Here is an 8,467-nt window from a genome sequence, read left to right as displayed (position 1 = left end):
AACAAAAATGACAACTTTAGTTATTACCTCAAGCTTCAACAGTGAATAAAATTCTCAAAATGAAAAGATGGGTAAAAGAACTTCTCAAATTTCAAAATAAAAAAGTGACTCTTGGGATTTGTGGAGCCTCTAAGCTTTATCATTTAACATATAAGGTTGTCAACTTTTCATGCTTTCTAAGGCATTGGGCAACACAAAATCTTTTCTTTGATATATGAGTGTTCATTTCATTTTTCAAAACTCAAGATATGTCCATCATTAGATTTACACACTCTTCATTTCAATGAGTGTCCACTATCTTACTTCAACCAATCAACATTTTAAGTCTATCAAAAAATAGTTGAAAATACAACTCAATTTTATTCCTATTTTAGTCAGCAAAAAGAGAAGTGATCTCTATAGCCTTTGCCCTTTGGGCAGGCCAAAAAAGAAAAGGGATCCCTAGAGCTACACGAGGAGAAGAACCTAGCTTTGTTTTTTTTTTTTTGGAGAAAGAGAACTCCCTATAAGAGGGATTTTTTTATTATCGTAAGGGGATTTTTGCCAAGGAGTCTTTTTTCAGCATGTGAAGATAAATTTTACTCTATGTAAGCCATGGTTTCTTTGTAAGCTTTTTTGAGGAGAAGCTCGCCATTCCCCCCACCCTCTTGGTGTCGGCTCCCCCTCCCTTGTTTTCCTCGTATGCTTTTCTTGTTTTGTGGGTGTCGATGTGGTTGAGTGCAACCCTGAATCAATGTCCATTATACAGAGAGAGAGAGAGAGAGAGAGAGAGAGAGAGAGAGAGAGAGAGAGAGAGAGAGAGAGAGAGAGAGAGAGAGAGAGGTTTGTGTGTTTTTGCTATGCGGAATAGAGGTGTTGGGTGTCTGATATGTGTTGGATCTTCTCGTGAAGCATGTGTGTGCATTGGTGTGTCAAGACGAGTGTGTGAAAGTGGTTCTGTATCATTTTTGAAGGTTAACATTAGTGGTTAGGGGTGTTGTGTTTGCCATGGGCTGTAGAGAGGTGCACATTGTGTGTTTTAGGTTTGTAATCCCTTCCCCCTTTCCATCTTCTGGTGGCCCCATGCAGGACCACACTGATCGCTCCTGATTTGGTGAAAAAGAATGGGTTTCTACATTGGTGGAGATGGCGTCTCGGAGTTATGGTCCAATTTTCACAAGTGAAGAGAGTCCAGACACGTGGATTGAAAATTTTGAGTTGTATATGTTGTCACTACGTATGCCAAACAAGGACATCAAGATGTAGACTTTTCCATTGGTGATGGAAAATAAAGAGAAAGTGTGGTACGAGCCATTAGAAGGTGTGCCGAGGCATGCTTGGCACTACGAGCACATTTTTTGCATGTTTTCTGTAAAGAGGTGCTCCCAGTCGAGATGGATGCCAAACTAGGGGTGCTCAACGAGATGTAAGTGAATAATTTTATTCATTTTTGGATCATTTCGAAGCTTATTGATTAGAGTTAGTGACAACCATGCAGTTGGCTAATGGTGGCTACTTCAAACTGGACAAATTCATATTCCAAAGTGAGAGAAAAGGTGGACTTTGGAAGCCCAAAGAATTATAATGGTATAGTGGCAATTGCAAAGGCAAAGAGTAGGAAAATCAAATAGAAGATTGAGCAGGTGTGTCGGATTACAAAGCAGTGGGTCCCACCCAACCACAGGGTCCAAGGGATGTTGTTCATGAGGAGAACCATGGGAATCAAGGTGTAGTAGTTGTGCCACAAAACTGGGTGCAAACCATGCAAGATTTGTCCAAGTAAATGCAGGAGTTGCTGCTGAGTATGATGGATAGAGAACAACCAAGGGGAGCAAGGGACAGGCTGAGGCCATTGCCTGACAGGTGCTACAACTATGGTGAAGAAGGACATTACCCATAAAATTGCCCTCATTTGCTGAGAGAAAGAGGTGGTATCTACCTGTTGTTGGGTAGAGGAAGAGGTCAAGCTGAGTTTAATGGCCCAAGAGAGCAGATGGTCAAGAATCTAGTGTAGCCAACTCCTTTGAATGGTGATAAAGTCCCTAGTGTGAACATCATTGGAGTGAATAAGCAAGATGTCGAAGTTTTGACCAACAAAAGGGCTAGAGATGAAAGGGAAACGGAAACCAAGTGAGAGACTACAGCTTGTAAAGGCAAAGAGAAAGTGTATGAAGTTAGAGAGTAGCAAGAAACTAGCAAGAAGAGAAGGCGTCACAAGATCAAACAGAAGTGATGTGCAGGGCCAAAAATCTAATATAACTTTTGGTAAGTTGTTGACTTTGAATCTTAAATTGAGGAACAATGGTCTACAAGTGTGAGCACAAGGCTACCAAAAGCTAAGGGCAATGTGCATGCAGTGCAGAACATGGCACTAAGGGTGGGTAGCCCAATTGATGTTCTTTGTCTGCTGGATGTTATCATTGAAAAGAGGATGCAGGTTCACGCATATATAGATGGTGGAGCTTAGGTTTTCATCATGAAGGAAGTTGCAATTTAGGAAACATGTGTTAAAGCAGTAGCCAGTCAAAAGTGCACATGAGGATGGCTAACCATACTAAAGCTAGGTGTTTGGGTGTGGATGATGATGTAAGAGTAAAGGTAATGGGCATTGAGTGCCTAATTGACTTCTTTATGATGAAAGCATGTGATAATGCATACACTATCATCTTGAGTAGGTTGTGGCTTCTGGCAATAGGTGTTAAACAAGATTGGAAAAGTAGGGTGTTCACCTTGCCTGATAAGCGAGAGGAAGACACGTTGTCATGCCGCTCCTCTTCCATGATGAGAAAAAGAGTAGAGGAATGTAATTTAAGCTTCTTTGAAGCCTATATGTTTATTGAGGAGTGACCAGGGCTTGATAACAGGCAAGGTTTGATGCTAAATGTATGCCAGATGCGGCTTTAAATGACCAAAATCTATGTTTTAGATGCTAAAACTGGGTATGTTTGAGGTAATTAAAAATGGAAGTTTATGGACTAGAATTGAAGTACTAAGGTGCTCTATAGGCTAGTCTTTATGGCTCATCAACTAGAGCTACGTTGAAGAAGTTATGTCAGTTTGAATTTGGGATTGATTGTAGATTTGTACCAGATTGGGTAGCTGAGGGAGCAAGGATGAAGTGAATGCATGGGCCTCAAGTGCTCATTTTATGGAGCACATTGATCTTTTCATATTGGCAATCAGAGCTCTGGTTGCGAAGGTATTAGTAGTTTAAGTTTCATCAGGGGTTGATTAAGTACCAGTTTGGTCGCCTTAGTGAGTGTGCCAAATCGGAGTTTTTTGGTATTGACCAGGTTTTGGAATGCGGTGCACTTAGTAGGGCAATAAGTGGTCAAGGATTACCTTGTCCTGCACTTAGTAGGGCAACAAGCGATCAAGGAGTACCTCGTCCAGAATGCCAACTTATGTGGTGCATCAAAAGCGGGCTATGCTGCTAGAGTTATGCTCAGTACTATGGTGGTCAACACGTAAGCCTAATGTGATAGTTATTGATGCTTTGGTTAGGATGTATGACAAATGTGGTGCCCTCACAAGTGTGGATAAGTTCTTGATGGAATTCCCATCCAAAATGTCATCACTCAAAATGTCTTGAGTGCAGAATATCCCTAGCAAGCCTTAGTTGATATGTATGCCGAATGTGATGCACTTTAGAAAGCACAATAAGTGCTTGAGTGGATTTTTCATCTCTTGGGTACATTCAACATAGCAAGGGCATGAAATCTTTGAGCTGATTTTATAGAATTCATAGGGAAGGCCTTTCTCCAAATGCATTCACCTATGCTTGCTAAGACCGCCCATAAGGGGATTGGATAAGGTGGCCTCTCATGGGATGGCCACCCAAAGGGGCTAAGAAATAATGTGTGTGATGAGGAAGGAAAAAAAGAGGGGGCAATGGGAGAGATAGCAAGCAATGCTAAGAGAAGGAGACAAAAGAGCCTAGAGGGTTAAAGAATTGCTTGGACGAGCTCAAGCATGAATTCAAAAAGGCTTAGAAGCCCATGGTGACCCACTTGGATCCGCTCCCGCCGGGTATGGTGCAGGTGTAGGTGCGGCTACCACGTCATCAATTTGTTTCCCATAACAACAACGACACCATCATTTCTTAGGGGAGAGGGAAACATTTAAAGAAGGGTAATTTTCTAGGCCAAAAGGAGAGATAAGGTGTGTAGGAGGAAAAAAAGCGAATCTGAGAAGAACGAAGAGGATTTGGGAAGGAGAAGGAAGTGGAGTCAGAGAACAAGGAGAAGCAAAGGGGAAAGCCAAAGCTCGACTCCAATACCTCTCTCGGCTTAGGATGCAAGCAATGAAGGAGCTCATCTCTCTCTCTCTCTCTCTCTCTCTCTCTCTCTCTCTCTCTCTCTCTCTCTCTCTCGGCATGCTCAAGGATGGCATGAATGAAGCATAGAGAGTGGTGAGGATAGTGATACAAGGCAGGCAAGGAGGAGTTTGGTCCCTCTCTTGACTAGGCTTCAATCAACTCCCTCCAATAATTATCATGAATGGCATGAAGTAGGGTAACAAGGCTCGAAGGCTCTGTTGGGCGAGCATAAGAGGATAATAAGGGCACGGAAAGGGAGGCATACAAGCAAATCTCTTTTGCTCTCTTTTCATTAAGTAAAGCATGAGGCTATAGCTATTTCTCTTGGACTTGGATTTGACATAAGCAGGAGGGCGAGGGAAAAAGCTGAGAATTCTCTCTCGTGACCTAGTGAAGCAGATAGCAAGTGAAAGAGGAAAAGCTACTAAAGTGGATACCAATTTTTGGAGCTTGAATAGAAGGGATACCAAAGGGGATAAGCTTTCAAGGTGTAACTAGGGATGTATTTTACCTTCTTGGGTAGATTTGGGAATGATTAATCTCTCATCTGCTCAAGAATAAAGGCCTTTAGGACTCCAGCACTTATTGAATCTTCTACCTAGTCACACTAACTGACCTGTTCTTTACATCTTGGAACTCCCAATCAGCCCGTAACACATTAAAATATTACAATGGCTTGAAATAAATCAAGAATTTACAATAAATGATCATTTTGGGAAAATGTGTAACTCCAATATTCACTAGTTCTTTGTATTCATCCTCGATGTGCATCCGTATGTCTTTGGTTTTCAGCAACTCCTGTTACCTGATGTTGACTTAGTTAACATTCTCCCCTTTTAATTTTCGTACTCGTCCCCGGGCACTGTTGAAAAGTGTCCGTGGAGGGTTTTGATTGGTTGTTGATGGATTGATTTCTTCAATTTTTGTTGAATTTGTTGATGAGGTTCAATTTGCTGCAACATCTTCATTGGTTCTAGTATCTCTTATGTGAGAGATGATGTTGCATTTGTCCATTGTAATAGCATAATGATGTGGTTGCTATTTATTTATGAAAAGTATGTACAAGGGAAGTAGAATGATGAGGTTCTAAATTAGGGTCTAATACCTGGATGACCAAAAGGAAAAAACCCAAAGGGAAAAAGTACCTTTGGGATACGCGAATTAGTGGAGTACTTATTAGCATGAAAAATATTAATAAAGTACTCAAGGGATTATTTGCTGATAGATATGGAATTAAAAAGACAAAATATGAGAGGGTTGCATGATGGAACATTGGTTTTTCTATCGTAGTCCACTCAAGGTGCATAGGTGGAAGCAAAAAAGGGTGTCTAATGCATATGTCCAATGATGGGACATCCTATTTATGCATACACAGAAATGCAATGGAAACAATATGCTATGTAAGAAAGATTTTGAGGGGTTCTTCAGAAAGATGGTGTAGCTATAAAATCATATGTCATGGCTTTGCAAGCTGGCACCCCTTTAAGAATGGTTTTCGTTGACGAGGATATGTGCTCTCATCTTACTATGCACTGTGCGTGAGTGTTGGACTGTACGACAATCCACCATTTGTAAGTTAATAGACTTTGACTCTTATGCTCATCTCATCCAGCATGAATGACATGACTTAGATATGCTCAACTCTTCCAGCTTGAGCGTAAGCCTAATAACTATGACTCTTAGCACAAAGTTTAATATGACTTGAAGCTTTGGGACTAATGCTTTGCTCATTATATGGCTCAGTAGCCCGACTCTGACTATGCCAAAGAGTGTTTTTTTGCACCCTGGCGACTTGACCTTTTACATTCTTGTGCTTACTACAAACATTTCTTCATGTAAAAGTAAGCTTGAATCCTCAAAAAGAGGATTAGTGAAGGACCAAGTTGGCATTGAAGGTTTCTTTTGCCATACCTATTTCATCATCTTTGAATCAAAAGCTTTGTTGGTTAGGTTGTCCTTCTTTGACTGTGAATACTCTATCAGTTTGATTCTCCAATTAGGCGTGTTGATAGGAGTCTTTGATGTTGTTGTAGGCCCCTGTTCACTGTCCGCATCTGGCTTTTGACTCAGAGCAATAGAAGACTTAGGAATCCAAATCTCTTGATGACCTTTGTATCTCCTTTGTTGACTTCGCTTCACTTTAGGTTTTGTTGAGCTCTTGAGATCTTCATGTAGATCTGGTGTAGTTGCAGCTGGCTTGCGGTTGACCGGTAGCCAAATATTTCTATAGCCTGTGTAGAATCCTTGTCCAAGAGGAACATTCTTTGAGATCCATAATTTTTCTGTATCCTCTTGAGATTTGTGGTTGACTTTAGCATCTTTTGATATTGTTCTATTGTATACCTGCTTCTTAGGTATCCTAGAATATTGTCGAGGTTGATACCTTGTGGGCCTTCCTTCTTGGGCGGGTCTTGAAATTACTTCATATGCTCTAACCTGCAATTTTGGTACCCATATTTGTCTGTTACCTCCGTAGTACTCATGTTATTTTAAGCTCCATTGTGATGCTATCCATCCCATGTTTTTTTATTTCTGTACGGATTTCCCGTCCTTAATCCTAATCGGATCATGACTTTGACTAAATTGCTCGGAACAAACACTTGCTTGACTTTTCTTTTCTTTCTTGAGTACTTTGGCTGATACATCTTTTCTTTTCTGGGTGTCTCCTTAGAGGTTTCAGTTGGTGTTCTTTGATGTAGAGGCATGTGATGTCACTCCTTTTGTGCTAATCGGTGGAAGGTCCACTTTAGCTTTACCTTTGTCTGCAAGACTTGTCTTTATTTCTTGTGACCTCTGCAACTGAGAATCTATCATTAAGGGTACTTGTAACTGTTGCTTGCTACCTCTTGGAAAAGAGAGCATTAGCATTTTATCTTCTTTGTAGGCATTGTGTTGGTCTAACCACTGATGTCCAATGATGACATCTACATGCATGTCTTTTGAAGGCTTCACGTGAAACTTTACCTGCTCTTCATGATTTTGGATGCTAAGGGTAGCAACCATTTCTTCTTGACTTGTAACCTTACCCATGATTTCTCTGTTACCTGGCTTGTCTTGAGTAATATCTAGAATGCTCTGAATGTTGTCTCCAACCCTATTGCACTTTGCTTCTTTATCTAGTAGAGCATTGCATCTGACACTTTCTCCTATTGTATTATTGAGGACTATAGCTATTCTCATTGCTGGTGTTCTATTAAATATTTCTGTCCTGCTTTTGCCATGGTCTCATCTTGATCTAGCTATGCCTCTATGGAGGGTGGCTTCAGACTTTGTTTTCCAATTTGAATTTCATCAATTGATTTGACTGGAAATGACTGATTGATCTTTGGGCTTCCTCTTGCTTCCTGACTTTTTTCAACCTCATTCTTCTTAACTTGTGGCTTTGGTGGCATTCTTTGCTCAATAGCTATCGTGGTTGCTCTTTGCTCTGTTTGATCTGCACTTACTATTACCTGAATCATCTTCAATAAGATCTTCCATTTGAATTTTTCTTGAGGACCTTGTGCTGTCGTCCATGAGTGACCAATCTTGGTCTTTATTCTTTGTTGTCTTTGAAGACTACATCCTATTGATATTATGTATCTCTAACATCTTCTGGGCCATTGGCATTCCCATTATGATGTCGTCTGGCATATCTTTTGCTATGATCACGTAGAATTGAGCTATGATGATCTGTGAACTTACTTCAATGTTGGTGGAGATGATTCCCCAGCATTCTCCTTGTTTGTCTCCTGATATGCTCACAAATTCAAGAGCATCTTCCAGATGTGGTTGGCCATATCTTTTCCAAGTGCAAAAAGATATGAGGTTCTTGTCTGGCTGAAAATCTAGTTTTACTTCTCTTGACATCTTTTCTTCGTTTTCACCAATAATGTTGCACTTGATCATCTCAGGAGTAGTTGTGTCCTTTGGTTGAGCTTTATCTGCAGTTTCTTTGCTTTGACCACCTGCTTCCGTTGTGTCAACTCCAGTGGCTGTAATATTGCACTTTTTTGTAATTGTTGAGCATTGTCCTCATGTATCTGAGTAACCTTTGACCTTAAAAGTTCCATTGTACTTTCTAGTAGAATTTGTCTCTTCGGAGGAGATTTTGGTGGTGACTTTTGTGTATCCCTCTGGACTTTAGCTTTTGTTGATTTTAACTTTTTTGTCACCTGTTCTGGCAGCTTG

This window comes from Adiantum capillus-veneris, chromosome 29 (genome assembly GCF_014529385.1).
Source record: "Adiantum capillus-veneris isolate H3 chromosome 29, ASM1452938v2, whole genome shotgun sequence".
NCBI lineage: Eukaryota > Viridiplantae > Streptophyta > Polypodiopsida > Polypodiales > Pteridaceae > Adiantum > Adiantum capillus-veneris.
This window is presented reverse-complemented; position numbering follows the sequence as displayed.